Raw genomic sequence first — 14,426 nt, 5'->3', positions numbered from 1 at the left:
TTCCTTGGTGTTCATCTCCAAAACATTTGCTTTTCAGATGCGTAAATTAAAAAGTCTTCAGCACAGTAAGAACTTTATTGGCTACAGTTTTGCACATTTCAGCTGATACCTCCAGTACATTATTTTGTCCTCACACAGCAGCCATTAACTGTTATGAATGACAGATTTAGAGATTTTGCTATCAAAGAGATAAAAAAGATGAAAGAATTACAGATGATTGTTAAGCTGGTCCTGTTTGCCTGCACATGAAACATGGAAAAAACAGGAAATAATGTATGATTTGAAGTAGGCTAAGGCAGTTACTAATTTCTCATACCAGTTAGACATGCCACAGTTTTTGACAGTGTTTTCAAGGGAGTGGAGCAATGAAAACATCACGATTTACTGTAATACCCTCAAAGGATAATTTGAACACATGGTTTGTTTATGATATAATCAGCAGAATGTTCCTGTCTACAATAAAAGTATGAATTAGTCATTTATTCCTTTCTGGTAAATTAGACAGAAGTCACTTGCCAGGCCTCACCTTGTTGGAATGGATTTAGTTGGATTCTGTTGTTTTGCTAGGAATTACTATAATTTTCCTTCCTTAGAATCCGCTTTAGACTTGTAATATGTCTCTGCAGATCCTAATTCATCATCTTGACTAAAGTATTAGCTTATTATAGTACAAACTCAAAAGTGACCTGAACTGCCTCTCCCTTGGCGGTTAATCACCACCACTAACCTCATTACCAGTCCAACGATCCATAGTTGCCCCTGCTTGTCCCCCTGTCCTATTGCTCAGCCAACCTGATCTATGTACCCGAGTTACATAGTTACTGAAGCAGACGTTGGGGAAATCAGGAAAGTAAGAGCACCATCCCCCTGTCAGTTTAGGGTTAGGATACAATACTGTGTTTGTAAGGTGCTTAGCTAAAGGCGCCATTATAAGCTGCTCAGAGAGCTAGAAGTACTAAAGATAAACATCTAGAGTCGTGCCGAGTGCCATCACTTAACCCTCTAATGTTTATGCAGATCATGCAAAATGTCCTTCATAGAAACAGCTGTTAATTCACTGACTAAACAAGAACGTACTGTCACATGCAGTCACCTTGACTGTGAGATAAGACCGTTATATGAATTCAACATATACTTTATATATACATTTATATCAAAGTAATGTATACTTGGTAGTGATTCTACAATTGGGTACAATTGACTATGTAGTTTCAAACATGATAAAATATTGTGATACACATTACTGTAGTTGGGAGAATTGTTAGGTCCATTTACAGGCAGGTATTTAAAAACGAAACGAAATAAACACCTGGTTGCAGGTAATAAGCAACAAGGTTTTTTCCTTTTTTATATGCGGAAGGAAACTTGAAAGAGCTGTTCCTCTGAAGACCTCATTCCCTTCGATGCCTAAAAACCGATGAAGCCTTACGCCAGCTGAAGCGTGGCATAACTGGATATGCCCGGATCGCATTACAGGCTACAACCACAAGATGTCATACCTACAACAGTCCAAAGGCCACCTCTGACGCAAGTCACCACTGCCCATGACCTGCACCCGTTACCTCTCTCCATGCTGTTAGAAGGTCGAAATCTCTATTGTCGTGTTTCGGTAAGTTAGCCGCATAGGGTAGCAGAGCGCATGTCATGTTTGATGTCTGTGGTTAGGATAATATGATTAGACACACAAAAATGCTGAATCCAGTAGTTGTAGCACGCAGGGGTTTTGCAGAGTCCTGTCACTTGAGCCCGTTTCCTTTGCTCTTCTCTGAAAGCTCCTAGGCAGCAGGAACCCCATCAGCCAAAGAGAGTGGTTTGCCCTTGAATCCACACGCCCCAGCTCAGCGCTCAGCCATTCTTCTCCATCAGCTTGGCGTAGCATGAGCGCGTCGCGTTAATGACACGTTGTGCTCGGCAGAGTCTGCAAAGTTTGGAGGTTCTTTTCTTTGGCAAACGCTGTCCTGGGAGGTGGGCACATTCAGAATGTGTTCCGTTTTCATCCTTAGAAGGAACAGCCGGTGGGTGATTAGCTATGATCTGCAGCATCTCTGTTTTTTTCTCAATTTGATTCTTAATGAAAAGTTCTTACCTTTACGTCACATCCAAGGGAATTGTTTATAAGACTAATAAGTTTCTTTAGATAACAGGTTACTTTCCTATTATTTAGATTTAGTTGGATGGCAGAAATCATTTTATGAATAGATCTTCTTTCCTAAAAGGGGCAAAACACACATGAATGTCGACGTTTGTCGGGAAATAAGTTTAATTCACACATGAATAGCACATCCATCTGTTTTGGAGCCCGTCCCAGGAAGCTTTCAGCCTTAGGCAAGGTTTGCTCTGGGACATCATGGGTACTCATGCATGTGCTTATTCAGTCAATGCAGACAATTCAGAGTCATTGATTCACATAAACAATGAGTATCTGGAATGCAGGTGGGGGTAAATGCAGGCCTTGCATAGGCAGAGTCAAATTTAAAGCCACAAGTGTGTCTTTGACGCTGTGCTGCTTAGCTACTCCAATTCACGTGAAAGATAGGAAGCAGCAGACAAACAAAAATGCACAAAAACACATTTTTTTTAACCTACGCTTTTAGAATTGTGATGTTTGTCACTTTAAAAAATCTATCCACAATCTCTACTAGTGAAATTTCATAATCCTGTTTCATTCATTCATTCATTTTCTGCCGCTTATCTGGGGTCTGGTCATGGGTGCAGCAGTCTAAGCTGGGATGCCCAGACCTCCCTCTCACCAGCCAGCTCCTTCGGGGGCATACCAAGGCGTTCCCAGGCCAGCCGAGAGAGATAATCTCTCCAGCGTGTCCTGGGTCCTCCTTTGGGCCTCCTCCTGGATGAACTGACCCAAAACACCTCCCCAGGGAGTCGTCCAGGAGGCATCCTAGGCAGATGCCTGAACCACCTCAACTGGCTCCTTTCGATGCAGAGGAGCAGCGGCTCTCCTTTGGGCCCCTTGTAAATGTCTAACTCCCTCACCCTCTCTAAGGTTAGACCCAGCCACCCTGAGGAGGAAACTCATTTCTGGTGTTTGTAACCGCAATCTCATTCTTTTGGTCACTACCCAAAGCTCGTGACCATAGGTGAGGGTAGGAACGTAGATCAACCAGTAAGTCGAAAGCTTTGCCTTCCAGCTCAGCTCTCTGTTTACCACAATAGAACGCTACACTTTCCGCATAATTGCTGATGCTGTACTGATCCGCCTGTCGATCTTCCGCTCCCTTCTTTCCTCATATGTATACAAGTAATTTCCTACTGTACATTAAAATCATATTTTATACAGTAGTAAATTACTTTACTTACTTTAATATACATATCAAGATAATACAAAACCATTTAAGTTTCAAATTAATTGAAAAGTAAGCATGCCAGGATTTATGAAAAATGCAATGCATATCTGAAGACGATGAAAGGTCTTTTTGTATCTTTTGTTTTAAACATAGGATGTGCACAAATGTTTACTTACATTGTTTTCTTCACACTCATGTACAGTTGTTTGTTTTGTCTTGCAGGTCACGTTCTGTAAATCATTTGCAATTGTATTTTCCTAAGAACAATATAATAAGTATAATTCAGTTGTCATGTGCCAAACCGTAGTTGTTTAATGAAATTATTAATTGAACTGTTAGCTAACATTTTATGGCACGATACAGTACAGACAACTAATTAATCTCTATACATGATTTTTCTGCTTAAATTGTAAATTTCATCTCAAATTATGTAAAATGAATATATGGACATCCATCATACTTACGACTTTTTGAAGAACAGGATAAATAATATTGTTATAATCCTCTTTAACGTACTTCATTGACGTTGTATTTTCACAGGAATAAACAAGAGGCCGCAGAATAAGAGTCAACAAATAAGTCCCCAAAAAAATCTGTTGGAAAGCTTAAATGAGAAATGATACATCATTATTAACCTTTTCCATAATACACATAATTACAGTAAAGTACAAATGGACTGCTGTTGGTAGAATTTTTACCAAAGAACAGTATATTAGGTCTTACAAATACAACTGACAATTCAGCAATAATGCTGTGATTGTTATTTGGAGTGAGTGAGACAAGCTAGCTATTCCAGAGCAACAACTTTGAATGGGCTGGCATTTTATCCTTAAGAAAGCATGCTTTAGTCATTCAGGACATTGCCAGACTTTAGAGGATTACTGTAGCTTTCAATGTTCTCAGGAGATGATTTTATTACAGTCCAGTCCCAGTTCATTTTTCTTGCCCACATGCTTTTCAGAATCTCATTTGGTTTTCTGTGCTGTGATTTGTGCATACATGTATATTTTTCATTACTGATCCTGGAGTATTAGTGGCCAATGAAGAAATGCAAAATCGATGCCCATTCTGTTACCTATTGACCAAGTGGCCACTGATTTAGCAGCTGAATTAACAGCTAAGAATGACAGTACAATTAACTATAAAAATATCAGCCTCAAAGCTAAACTGAATCACCTCATATAGGAAAACAAGACAGAATTATTAACTCATATCTCATTAAAGTATTGAAACAGAAGCCCCCTTAATCTATCTCTTTTGTGTGCCTACTTCGGGTCATTTGGAGACTGTCCCAGAGGCTATGAACACAGGATGGGGAACAACCCAGAATGGGGTCCCAACCCACTGCAGGGCACACTTACAGGCAATTTGGTAACTTCAATTCACCTCCTGCTGTTTTTGGGTGATATGGGGAGAACATGCAAACTCCACACACATGGAGCCACAGCAGAGACTCAAACCTTGGTCACAAAAGGTGTGAGGCACCAGTGCTAACCACTGCACCAACACACCCCAGTCTCCTGAATGTAAGAAAAATGAAATTTTCTAGTTATATATATATATAAAAAAACAACGCCGTATTCACTGCAAAAACGGGCACCATGATAAAAACATTTTAAAGCTCTACACTGAGTAAGTTAGACACGTGTTTAATATAACTTCAGTTCAATATAGCGCCCCCATATGCTTGATTTTGCACTATACAATTTTGCACTATTAAAGCACGTCAGAAAACCTCTCGAAAGAACGAAGAAGGAAACAACTAAGAAGCTGCTAAAATTGACCGGGGGCTTGAATTGCTCATTCAGCTGTGATAGGACTGCAAATGTGTGGTAATAATATAAAACATCTAGTACTGTCATCATCCAAGAGACACTGTGTGCACAGAATCACGATAGCATATACGCCTCTTCCTGATTTTATATAATTTTAATTTTATTTCTTTTACTAAATTCATTATTCATTTGTAGCAGGCAAACTTTCTCTATTCTGTTTTATCCCAAGGCCTGTTATATTCACAGTGCTGGGTAACATTAAAATGACAGTTTTGACAACATTACGTTGTAATTTATGTAAAAATTAATCAGTTACCATCACCATCTCCTACTTCGCCACCAGCACTACTACAATCAACAGTATCCTTCCATACCGCCGTCTCGCTCATTGCGTATGTGTACCTTGGGTTTCCAAATGAGGCCGCATTTCTTGTAAATTCTCTTAAGTTTCCTTATGACTGCAAGGAAATCCAATAGGAAAATCCGGGAATCCCCCTGTGATGTATATAAATAGCCATTTCTGCAGTGCCATTATAGACTCCGCACGCCAACCTGCGCTAGACCGGTTTAAATCCCGCGATCAATGGAAGCGCAAACCCCACCACGGTAGGTCTATAACAACATTATCCATGTTTTAATTTCTCGATTCACATTTTTAAAAATCGCTTTCAATAAATATCTTCACGGGGTGCGTCGGTAAAGGTGCGTCACTATTTTTAACTTCCTCGCTGTAACCCATTTATTCAGCATACTTACCATTTGTCATTTTCAAGTCATGTTTCCTAATTGACTGAACCAGAAACTCCCATTCCCACGCCCACTGGCTAGAGCGATGTCCATTAATGTGTGAATTGTTGTAAGGATTTATTTGTCACAAAACCGTCTTTTCTTGGTTTTTTATTTATTTATTTATTTATTGGACAGTTGTGAGATATTTTTAAAAAATCCAGGTTTTCGCAGTTTGTGCCCAGGAGTCGCTGCCCCAGCGGCTTCTTTGACTTCCGTCACTGAGCGCAGTCGGTTTCACTTTCTCGTCCCGGGATCACATCTGCAACATGTTCCCGTAGCTTGCTGAGAACAACGTCCTTCGACTGGGGAATCTTTTAAATCAAACTTACGAAACATATGCGTTTTACAAAAACTGTGATATCAACGTAAGCGTTTAAGTGTGGCTCCCCAGCGATGGATTCATGCAGCAGAAGTCATTCATCTCAATATCTTTAAAGCTTCCCATTTGCCGTCCATTAAACATGATGTTCCATGTAATCATATCACGAATGTATAAGGGGGTCAATGCGGGTAATTCTAAGTGTCGCAATGATTTCCTAATTTTTCTTAGCTCGGGTCTTGTGAAATGTTAAAATATCTAATTAACGTTAAGCAACAAGTCTTTACTGAACACCGGTGTTAAAATAAATTTAACCGTATCATGTAATATAGTTTGAATGTATGTAAACAGGAGATATACTTATTACCGAAATCGATCGTGGACTATTTCAGTTCCAAGTTAGAACTGAAATAGATTTTAAAAAATTAATTTACAAATTAAAAACCTGGGTGTTTTGAGTTTTAAAACATTTAAAACATATTGACTTGTTCGGCCAATATGTGAATCTACCTAAGTGTACCAATTTTTTGTAAGTAGGCTATACCAATGTAATAATGTTTGTAAATTAAAATAATATAGGCCTATGTTACGTGTGTAGAACCCTACATAAGTTATAATTAATAGCATAATAATTATAGGCTAACTATTCGTCTTTAGAGGCTTTATCGATTCATTGATTCATTTAAGTAGGCCTAGGCAAAAAAAGCACATTAACACATGAAGATTTGTATATGACCAAATATATTTGTACAGTTAGTCTACAACACTTAATAGGTATTCAAGGTTTCACACATAATTAAATACGACCTGAAATAAAAGATTGCATTATGTAAACGTTGTAGGACAGTGACTCCTTGTGCAATTATCATCTCCATTTACATATTTATGTCACTTCTATAGACCTACAGTTATATTATGACGTGCGCTGAAATCTATTCATTTTTATCGCATGATGATTTAGAGCTACGTCAAGTCGTTGCTTCAAGTCGCTGCGTCGCGTTGCAGCGAAAACCTCGAACCCCTGGTGTCTGAGGAACCAGGCGGAGCTCGTGGCGCGTGGAAACATGTGAAGATAAGCATCCTGCTGCATGGACGGGAAGTTTTCTTCCCAAAATCTCAGTGAAGCAGTAGTATCTTATTTATTTGTTTGTATATTTGCAAACAATAACAAGAATGTGCAGTTTATGCGTATAATGTACGGAGTAGCGCAAGTGAGTTCATACGGAAACTTCATACGGTGGCTTCCGGCTTAGTTTAATCTGTGAGGTTATGAGTTTCCTAGTGCTAAAGTGAAATCATTCCCTTCAGAGGTGGAGTTTGGAGTCTATCAGCATAGCTGTATGCTTTTCCCAGATGTTTGTTATCTGAATGTGGGCCCCTTTAATCAGAACTTGCGACATTCCATTCTGTGACATTTTCCTCTAACCTTGCATAGATTCTTTTACCATATTTTTAAAATTCTCTCTACAGTATATGGAATGCTATGCTTTTAGCATTAAAAATAACACATTTCCAAAATTCTTGCTCTACTTTCGTTTCAGAGTAATTAATAGATAGCAATTAATAAGAATTAATTAAGAATAACTAGCAATATATTGAAGCGATGCCTAAATTAAAAGAAGGTAAAAATGAAATTATTAACACAAAAGAAGAACGAAACCATAATAAATGGTTACAACAGGCTCGAGAAATTAAAATTCATCATAAGTTTTTTTCCCCTTGTGTACAGTATCAGATTTGGCAACTAAATACTAACTCAGAACCGCCAAACTTTTCCCCAAATATCTGATTTCAGTAGGTCGTTAATCATGCCAGGGTAAGAAAAGTGTGTGATCTGGAAAAAAGTGTCATAGTTACCTTGGTTTGTATGAGGGTTTAGTTTGGCTTGAGGTTCAGTTAACAAATACCTGAATGACTCACTGAGCAAGATTGTTCTTGTCTTTAGGTTAGAAAAAAATATGATTCATTGATATGCTATTAGAAGGAAAAAATTAGTTGTCGATTGAATGCTCAGCATTATTAGTGCCAGCAGTGAAAACACGTTTTAGTGTCGTTTGGGGCAATTATAATATAATCTTTTCAAGTGCGTCATTCTTACTAACTAAAACTAAACTAACTAAACTAAAATACATTAATCTTGATTCTTTTTCATATGTGTCATATATAAAAGAATATTGTGCAACAGCATACTTTAGTTATTAATAATGATTCAATACCTATTTAAAGGCACATTTTAGGACAAATGAAGGTCACCTGACAAAGAAAACAAACAACATCAACTAAGTGACACCAATAAAATCCTGCTTGACAGAGCAGTCAGTCACGTGCTTTCAGGTAACCAGCCTAAAAGGTTTGAAACTGTGTTGTAGTGTCTAGTTGTTGGATACGAGGGGGAGGGGTTTGGGTTCGGTGTGGGAAAAGGCTGTAGTGCCCAGAGTTTGGCGTCTGCGACAACAAGTGAACCTGCTGATGAGGATTGGAGGGGGTGGGAGGGAGTGCAGATCCCTGGAAGATCAGTGAGATATCAACATTTTTCAAATCATTTTTCTCGAATCAAAATTAGCTAGAATCACTACTTGGCAGTAGTGTATCTGTGGTGTAAATCACCTCTAAAATATTCTGCAGGTATTAGGATGGAGATTTAGGTTATTTCAGAATGAGTGGAATGTACAGCTGGAATATGTTTAGAGACCACGGCAACATTTTTTTTAAATTTCACTTATTTCTCAGTTTATGGGAATGCATTTGTGTAAAATATATTTGTTTTTTGCAAACTCCAGCCTGGCTCTTTCAAGATATTCATTAATGAAGGACTTCTTCCTTGCTTTATGGGTCTTTAAGGGCTTCAAGGAGTTCTAGCAGTCCTAACTGTCCAAGCAGTGCACTTCACACCTGCACTTAATTTTTCCCATTCCTTTTTTTAAGGTCACTTGATGCCATATCCTGATTTGTGAAGCATTGTTGAATAAGTTACAGGTTTTCTGTGGCATTAGAAATTCGCCTCCGCCCTCTACCTGGCTGGGTTCTGGTCGTTCCCAGTGTCAACTGCTTCACCATGTTCCTGTGTATTGTCGCAATGTAGCCTTCTCCCAGCAAAACCAGGATTAAACCAGAAATATAAAGTGCAGATTTTTAAACAATATAGAATTACTTAATTTTTTTCCAGAGCTGTACTTTGGTAGATTTTTTCCAAAGTACATGTAAAAATGTTCACATCAAATCTAGGTTATATGGAAAAATTGTTGAATATCTTAATAAAATAAATTCTTTATCACAATAAGCAAACAACAGCAGCAGATGTTCCTTGATGTCTTAGGTAGTGTGTCGTGTTAATTATAACATTAAAAACTGGAGAAAAAATTATGCAATTTAGAAGAAAACATTTAACTTAAATTATGATCATCTACCTATTTTAGACCTGTTTTGATAATAGATCTATTCATTTTAGACCCAGTAAAACGATGACTGCAGCCATCGATCCTGCAGAAGTTTTACTGTGGAAATTCCTATTTGTCAGATGGGAATAGAACTGACTAAATTTTCTGTTGAAAACATTCTACCTCAAAAGACTGAATTCTTGGCCTATGAAATCTATATAGCAGATAAATGCTAGTCAACTGTAAAAAATATCGATTTGTTGTAACTGAAAAGTACATTGTTAATATAGACCCCAATTGTAACCTTGCATTGGATACGCAGATATGGAAGGGGGATAATTAGTGCTTAATTAGGTTAAAAATGTTACAATTATGCAAATAGGTGACACAGGCAAACTGTTGCAAGGTTGCAAATTGTTAAAAGGTTGCAAATAGAGCAAAGTCCACTATGCAGGAGAATCACATGCAATAGTGTGAACAAAAATAATCCTAAATCCTGTGGAAAAAAAACAGTAGATTTTGCAGAGTAATAAAAAGGAACAATTTGAAATAAAAGAAAACACACATTCATTAGAAAAAGTAATTAAGATGAAAAGAGGTCACAGGCATTTAGTATTGTTACTAAACAAAACACTACTAATAATATTAATACATACATGCATGCACACATACATACACACACACACACACACACACACAGAAATTCTTGGCCTGCTTGTTTAATTCAGTAAAAATATTGCAAATTTATTGGTTTTATAAGAAAATTGCTTTATTCTTTTGTTTACTCTATATACATATTACATTTAGACATAATTAGTACATTAGAAACAATTAGTAGTTTAAAGTAAACTTTCATTTCAAGTAGTACTACCTTGAAACCTGAATTGTAGTTCTAAAAGAGCTGTTCTGAGTTAAAAAGTTCATTGACATGCAGTCAGATTTCAGTGCTTTTTAATGAGTTGCACCTCTGCAATAACATAAAACACCAAATATTTGTGTTTAGTATGACTTTGGGAACTAATGACTACAATTGGAATTAATAGCAAAATGGCAAGACCAGAACTGAACTAGTCAGTGAAAAAATATGTTATATACATTAAACATTGCTTATCAATAGAATTTTATTATGAAACCAATAAATTTGTAATATTGTTACAGAATTAATCAAGTGTCCCAAGACATTCTTTGAGTATGATATTGTTTATATATAAACAATGAAAATAATCACACTACAGTTATTCTATAATTAAAAATACCTCCCTTTTTAAGTCAGCTTGACCACCACTTCTGATCTGCAATTATTCAGTTTACTTCTCTCTGTGTGATCCAAGTCTGTTTATGAATGTATGTTGAAGTCTTGTTTGCTTTTCACACTGTACCTCTTGGCTGGAGCCCTAGATGTCCAGTTCTGTGTTTTTGATGCAACACCTTTCCTTCCTGAATAAAAAACGGATATTACTGGAATATTCTGGTTCTGTTTTTTACTTACTTGCCCCATATATATCAGCAACTCCTGCAGAAGTCCTGTTCTGCTAACGTCAGGTTATCTGAGATGGGTCTTTGCCGTACATTTTTCTCTACGCCGCCTTTCCTGAATGGCCGTTGCCCGTTCATGTTGAACACAAAACAAAGCTTGCTCTGTTCCATGTTGTTTATCACCAGCTGGAATGTTATTTGTTTGTTAGCTTGGTTCACTTGTCGCCATTTTTATTTGTTAGCTCGTTCAAAGTTAGCTGCTTTGAATTGTCATCTCTCTTGATTGCATAACTGATATGTGGTTAACACCGTTTGATTATGAGATTTTATTTTTAATTTAAATTGGCTCAGGAATAAAGAATCAAACAAATTGGACAATACCTTGTGTTTAATTAATGTATCACTGTAGACTATGTTTAATATTTTTATCTTATGATTTAAAAATATTTTTTTCAATGTTAAGAAAGAAATTTAGGCCAGAATTATGGCAAATTGTGATTGAAAATATAGATTTTTTTGTGTTATGTCAAATATTAGCAATGAGGAAACTTTGACTGAGCTGTTGTAAATGTCTTTAACATTGTTGGCTTTCCGTGTCCAAAATGAAGGTTCTAAAATGGAATTTCATGTATCTGAAATGTCTAAAAGGAAATACTCCTTCAAGAGTGTTTGCATCATCAAATTTAGTTATCAAATTAACTAGCATACCAGATTTCCACAGAGTTAGACATTTAGACAAAGGTGTGCGAGACACCTTTTTGTTTTATCCTCCATCATTGATCAGTTCGATAGCCCGTGCTTCCATACACGTGAAGTGAGGCATTCTTATTGCGCAGATATGTCATTTGGCTGTTTCATATTCACTTTGTAGTGTAAATACACTTAAATGACAGCAGTACAATTGAAAGCATTTCCTGATGATGCAACAGTAACAGAGGCTCAACTTCTGGGCTCGAGATCCTCTAAGATGAGGTCCTCTAAGATGAGGTCCTCTAAGATGAGGTCCTCTAAGATGAGATCCTCTAAGATGAGGTCCTCTAAGATGAGGTCCTCTAAGATGAGGTCCTCTAAGATGAGGTCCTCTAAGATGAGGTCCTCTAAGATGAGGTCCTCTAAGATGAGATCCTCTAAGATGAGGTCCTCTAAGATGAGGTCCTTTAAGATGAGGTCCTCTAAGATGAGGTCCTCTAAGATGAGGTCCTCTAAGATGAGGTCCTCTAAGATGAGGTCCTCTAAGATGAGGTCCTTTAAGATGAGGTCCTCTAAGATGAGGTCCTCTAAGATGAGGTCCTTTAAGATGAGGTCCTCTAAGATGAGGTCCTCTAAGATGAGGTCCTCTAAGATGAGGTCCTCTAAGATGAGGTCCTCTAAGATGAGGTCCTTTAAGATGAGGTCCTCTAAGATGAGGTCCTCTAAGATGAGGTCCTCTAAGATGAGGTCCTCTAAGATGAGGTCCTTTAAGATGAGGTCCTCTAAGATGAGGTCCTCTAAGATGAGGTCCTTTAAGATGAGGTCCTCTAAGATGAGGTCCTCTAAGATGAGGTCCTCTAAGATGAGGTCCTTTAAGATGAGGTCCTCTAAGATGAGGTCCTCTAAGATGAGGTCCTCTAAGATGAGGTCCTCTAAGATGAGATCCTCTAAGATGAGGTCCTCTAAGATGAGGTCCTCTAAGATGAGGTCCTCTAAGATGAGATCCTCTAAGATGAGGTCCTCTAAGATGAGGTCCTCTAAGATGAGGTCCTCTAAGGTGCTTGAAAATAACAACCGACGAATCCTGTGTGCAAGCTTATGTCATGTTCTTCATGGAAAGCTAATAAAGCCTAATTCAAACAGGATGATAATGTAGGCTAGCAGCTAATAAGAGGAGTCACATGAGAGACTTGTAAGTGAAAGATGTTTGGCACAATGGACCAAGAGCAATTACATTTCCGGAGAACAAGTACATCGTTATTATAAAATTAAAAAAATAAAATAAAATAATAAAACGGTAACAGAGCCCAGTTTAATGATGGGAAAATTATTTTTCCTAATGGTTTTCATATTTTGGTCATATTTGTTTTGCGGTTTCTGTGGGAAGCAATAATCATGGTATTGTTGTACAATTCTTCCCGTAATATATTTGGTGTTTAACTCTTTATCCTTTTAACAATAATACCATCACATACGCACATGGAAACACACCACATCTTCATTACTTATTATGAAGCTATTCCCTCCACTTCATCGGACTGAACTTTTGTCATGTGACGGATAATTGGAAAGCGCAAATACTGCAGATCGACTATTAGCCAAATATGGTGTCATTTAAAAAAAAAAAAAAGTTCTAGTCACATGTTGTATGGGAATTTTCTCCAATGTGGAAAGTGTCTACGAGCTGTTTAGTTTCCATATGCAAATACTTTGGGTGTGTAAACATAGGACACCAAATTAAAGTCAAATTATTATCATATGCCTACCCTGACAGAAGCATCTGGACACTAAAATCCTTATAGTCAGTCTCAGATTAATCCCTACATAGATATAAATAATGAATAAAGAGGGAACTGAATACATTTAAAATACAAATATAACACAGGGCGAGCAGCAGCACTGACTCTAAATTGCTTAGTGAGATATATATTTCATGAATTGAATGAATGAATTTAAATGGATTTGTCTGCCTGAGAAGCTTGTGTAGATGGCCTGCATTTATATATCTGACTAGATTTAATCTTGTTTAGTTTTAAACCTGTTTTCACAAATTAACTGCTGTGATTGTTTAACTGCTGTGGGTGTTGAACTCTCCACTGATCCACGGGCTAATTCAGGCTTTCCATTATTCTGTGGATCATACTTTTGACTGGCGCTGATATTTCAACATGTATCTCTTGCGTTTTTTTGTTATTTGTGGAATTTGCAAACCATATACAGAGTGTGTTTCGCTTTCAGCTGATGAGACGTGACATAAATTGGTTTTGATACATTTCTGAAGGAAGATCCCCTGAATGGCCTTGTGTAAATTCTATGAGGACCTGTTCATGAATGTGTCTTTCCCTCATAAGAAAATACCATACCCCTAGAGGGGACCTTTATTGTTAACACATGCCATTTGGTTTATTTACAGTATCTGCACACTCTACTATTACATAAAAGTGAAAGGATAGAAAACGAAAGCCTATGAACCGTGTCCTTCATTTCATCCACTGCCGTCTTGTCCAGGCAAGATGTGCAATTTCTCTTTTTGTCACCTCAACTGGCTGAGTATGTTACCAATGAAAGATACGCCATTCCTTGAAATGAAACAAATGCAAACCTTGAACGGATTGTTCAAAGGTCCATGTCGACATCCTGTCTCTGTCAGGAGCCTTTTAAGTTACTCATTACTCCCTCTAGGGCTGGAGGTGTGCAA

At 37.5% G+C, this 14,426-nt stretch overlaps 1 long non-coding RNA gene across 5 annotated transcripts; it reads right to left on the bottom strand.

The window, feature by feature from the left end:
• Positions 1-56: 56 nt before the first annotated feature.
• Positions 57-9,256, bottom strand: LOC111849504 (uncharacterized). 5 transcript variants are annotated; one of them, XR_011982832.1, is made up of 7 exons: positions 5,834-9,256; positions 5,480-5,572; positions 4,664-4,822; positions 3,767-3,906; positions 3,479-3,559; positions 2,087-2,209; positions 57-1,998 (listed from the first exon to the last, which is right to left on the bottom strand). It is a non-coding gene; the product is annotated as an uncharacterized lncRNA (long non-coding RNA). The 5 variants fall into 5 exon arrangements; XR_002839553.2 differs by lacking the exon at positions 4,664-4,822; XR_011982831.1 differs by lacking the exon at positions 5,834-9,256 and having other exon boundaries at positions 5,480-5,620.
• Positions 9,257-14,426: the final 5,170 nt, after the last annotated feature.

This window comes from Paramormyrops kingsleyae, chromosome 15, assembly GCF_048594095.1.
Source record: "Paramormyrops kingsleyae isolate MSU_618 chromosome 15, PKINGS_0.4, whole genome shotgun sequence".
Classification (NCBI taxonomy): domain Eukaryota; kingdom Metazoa; phylum Chordata; class Actinopteri; order Osteoglossiformes; family Mormyridae; genus Paramormyrops; species Paramormyrops kingsleyae.
The sequence above is the reverse complement of the archived record's forward strand: the minus strand, read 5'-3'. Positions and strand labels throughout refer to the sequence as shown.